The 4327-nt window shown below is 35.0% G+C and overlaps 1 long non-coding RNA gene across 1 annotated transcript; it reads right to left on the bottom strand.

Moving 5' to 3' along the window:
* Nucleotides 1-1973: 1973 nt before the first annotated feature.
* On the bottom strand, nucleotides 1974-3312 carry LOC126600521 (uncharacterized). The gene is made up of 2 exons (XR_007615457.1): nucleotides 3280-3312; nucleotides 1974-2555 (listed from the first exon to the last, which is right to left on the bottom strand). It is a non-coding gene; the product is annotated as an uncharacterized LOC126600521 (long non-coding RNA).
* Between the last annotated feature and the right edge of the window lie 1015 nt (nucleotides 3313-4327).

Raw genomic sequence — 4327 nt, 5'->3', positions numbered from 1 at the left:
AAGACTAAAAAGAGATCAAGTAGCAAAGCGCGGAGACAAAAGTACCTACTAGTATGCGTGTCTAGTTGATAAGTTTTGTAAGTCTTTCTGTACTTATTTCTCTTAGTGTCTCTCCTGACTTGGGAGTCCGAGGATTTTCCCAATGGTGAGTTTTGCCTCGTTAAATCTTACATCTTGTGTGCACATTTTATTTATCGTTTTAATTACATATGTGTAGGATAATTTGATATGTGTTGTGAATGTGGAATTAAATTGAAAATGGAATTGGATTTTTAAGTTGGAACCTATTCACCTCCCTCTAGGTTAAACTAGTACCCATCATAGGACTTTCACTAACTCATCATCTCAAGTTTCCAACTGGATACTCTTCGAAAAGGCAAACATGATAACCAAGACTCTAACCGGTTTCAACCTCAATTCATAAGCACCTAGAACTTGAAAAGGAGCACAGAACCTGAGAAAAAAGCACGGTGAGTGGCGATTAGACTAAGCGACATAACCAATATGGTTAAAAATACATAGAGCCAACAAATATACCGAAATAGACCTACCCTGATCAAATGCATATATTCAAGAGATTGAATGGATGACAACCAATCACCATAGACAAAATGCACAAGGCGCATATAACACTTTTGCAGAGTAAACCCATAATTTCACACCACTACTTCATACAAAGCAAGAATTAGCATGGAAACATAACATTCCAAATGCTATGCATCACTAAATCGCTCCCATCGGTTTAATGGAAACCTACCCAACTATTCTTTTCCTATTCCTCACAATGCCGCGCAACCCAAAAAAGAAAAGTTAAGTATTCAACAACATATACCATTTGCAAAAGCCCCAATAATGCAAAGAAAACTAAATCTGTGATATGCATATGCTTTTTGATATGCCCAAACTAATTTTAACGTCCAAATAAGCTCAAATTCAAAACCAAAAGTTGTAGTGAGCAAAATTACACTAAATCTCTCAAAAACACAACTCAAATAACCTAAAATGTAAAAATTGAAGAACAAGAAAAAAAAATAGGAAGGAAAAAGTACCTTGATCGTGATTTCTCAGGCGAAAGTATAAAAAAAAAAATTGTCCTTTCTGGTCAGTTGTCACGTACCACAATCCTGATCTTCTCACAGTTATAATTTTGAAAATCAACGGCCAAGATTATTCCAACAATAAATTTTTTTTAAAATTACTTAGAAATTCCAAAATATACCCAAATTTTTTCTATAAATAACCAACCATATTCTTCATTCTTCACACTAGCACTCAATATTTATTTTTACTACAATCTCCTATATATGTTCTCTACCTCCCAAATACTTATTGGAATTAGACTTTATTTGAGACTTATGACATATGGTGTACAAGGCTAAGAAAACGAAAATAAATTAAAAATATATTTATGAGATCCCATATTTTAAAATTAAATGTTTATTATTATTATTATTATTATATACATATATTTCTATTTTGTTATGGTAGGTGTATTAGAAATCCAGTTTGATTTAAAGGTCCAGTATACCTATTATTCTTAGCCCATCCAAAATAGATGCCTCTCCACCATTCTCAGTTACCTTCTTCTTATCTCTAGAATCGTTGACCATGTTGCAACGTGCCTAATTTGTATGAGAAGTGCTGACAAAGCACTCTAGCATGCATATTATTTGAAGCTATTAGTTGGACGTGTCAATCATATTAGCTATGCTTTCGACACCTTGTACATGCAATGTCTTAGTCATCTTTAGCCGCAAAACCATCCAATTGGAAGCAAGATACTTGTTTGTACAATGTATTACATAGCCAAAATTGTGAATTGCTGGGATGGTAATGTTCACGGTAGAACTTGTGTAGTTTTATTACCTAATGTCAGAAAGAAGTGCTCTGTAGTGATTAATAAAAAAAGTATTTAAGAAACAATTCATATGCATAGAAAAATGAGAGAGAGAGAGAGAGGGGAGAGAGAGAAAGAGAGTAAAATGCTAATCAGAATATAAGAGATCAAAAAGAAGTTGCAAAGTTGTTCTACAACCAAATGGCACTGGTTGGAATGAGCCCTTTAAATGGTTGAGAAGTTCGGATGATGGTTATACGATGCCTACATTTAGGGTAACATGAGGAGAATTTTTGTGGCAATATTGTTAGAAAAATTATCATCAACAATGTACATTCTCCAAGAAATTATATTCCAGGCCTAAAATAAACAGTTAGCCTTCATGAAGTGAAACCACCTAAATTTAGTATGAACCAAACTCCAGGGAGATGATGATGATGTGAAATTCAACACACAAAGGGTGAAGGAGAGGAATTTCAACTGGAAAGATCTGAAGCAAAGTGGCTGCTGAAATATGGTAACCAGTTAGAACCTTGACTCTAAGTTCCAAATGCAGAATATCAAAGTCCTTCATAAGAATTAGAAACAAAGAGAAGAATTCAGAGAGTTTGACCTTCACTGGTTTTCTCCAACTCCCATTAATTCCACATCAAATTGGGAAAAATCTTGTTTTCCAAACGAAGATGTTGAACATCAACGTCATTCCACTGTTTTCTCTCTACATCAATGCAGCGGAAAATACGTTAGTCCCATCATGTTGTCCTGGCTGATAACATATTTGAAATAACATTGTTAAAAATTAAACAAAAATTAGAATGAAATACATAATAACTGTACTGGATTTCTGTAAATACATGCGGGTCTTTTAACTGATATTTAATAGATAGAACTCAAAAATTTTGAGAACGAAAAGATTTAATAGATAGAACTAAAAAAATTTGAGAACGAAAATGAAAGGTTCGAAATTTAATCAAACCCAACAATAACAAACGAAATCAAAATTAATTAGAGCAAAGGGTACAAATTCGAAATTCCAAAAACCCAAATTGAACGCAAAACATCAGAATTCATAACGCAAAGACTCAAATTAACACAAAATCAATGTGCTTTCAATAGAACCTGAAAAATTGTAACCTATCGAAAATGCAGAAACCGAGAGATCGAAACACAATTGGGGTTAAGTTAACCTCGTCGAAACAGTAACAATTTGAGGCATGCAACAGCTGTTTCTTGTTCCTGAGATGAACGGGAGACGACTAGAGGTAACGATGAGGTCCGATTCGCAGGCGTTCGGACTGCAACAGCTTGCTGTCGTCGCTAGCAGAGTCACGGAGAGAAGAGCAAGAGTGAAGAGAGAGAACGGAGAAGAAAGAAAAGAAATAAATAAGAAAGATCAGTATATATAATTTGTAAAACAATGGCATACCTGTAATAACAAAAACCTAACAGGGGGTGGTGGTGATCTGAGGAGAAAAGGATTTCATCCACCCAACTTTAGTGCCCACTGCAAAATGAAAAGATAAAAAATTTAGTCATAAAAAATCCACCGAAAAATATAAAGATTACAAAAATGTGAAAGTTTGGTTTTTCGTTCGAAGGCTAGTCAAAGACGGGGAGAACGGGGAGAACGGCGAGAGGGAAGAGAGAAGGAGGAAGAAAAAAATATAAAGCGTATATATATTTTCTAAGGCAGTGGCAAGAGAAGTAATAACATAAAATTGGCAGGGGCAAAATGGGAAGCACAATGTGCTTATGAACAGTAACACAGTTGAATTGAGTTTTAGTATAGATTGAATATGTTGGCTAGTAAGAAGCCATGCATGTATGCATGCATGGTCCGTGTACGTGTGTGTGTGTATATTTTACGTTATATATATATATATATATATTGTGTGTGTGTGTGTGTGTGTTAGATAGAGAGATTAGAAAAGAAAACAAAGTGGAAGAAATACATGGCATTAGGAGTGATCAAGGAGCTTGCTCAAATACGTGGAGCTTAGTTATTGCAGTAGTGACGTGGATCTTCGTTTAACCTTTGGAATCGAGGTAGGGGTTTCTTTGGGAACTTATCACCATTATTTGTCTTGTTTAAACTTTGTGAAATATGTGTTATACTTGATATATCTTTATAATTGATATAAGTGTGTATTTTGGAATATTCATATTACTATTATTGTCAATAATGTAGATATTGAGATAATGATGATTAAATACATATATCACTGCATATTGGAGTGGAAGGATTTTATTGGAATATTCGAGATTGGTTATTGAAATGGAACTATATTTTGTGTGGTTGAGTTCGACTCTCATAAGTACCAGCAAAGGTGGCAAAAGTGAAATTATAAGAATGGTATGACGTAGTGAGGTGTCGCATCCCAGCCCGGGCCCCCACCACATCCCAGGCTCGACTCCACCGTAGCACGATATTGTCCGTTTTGGGCCCCGACCACGCCCTCACGGTTTTGTTTTTGGGAACTCACATGAGAA

Source organism: Malus sylvestris, chromosome 14, assembly GCF_916048215.2.
Source record: "Malus sylvestris chromosome 14, drMalSylv7.2, whole genome shotgun sequence".
In the NCBI taxonomy this organism is placed as follows: domain Eukaryota; kingdom Viridiplantae; phylum Streptophyta; class Magnoliopsida; order Rosales; family Rosaceae; genus Malus; species Malus sylvestris.
This window is presented reverse-complemented; position numbering and strand designations above follow the sequence as displayed.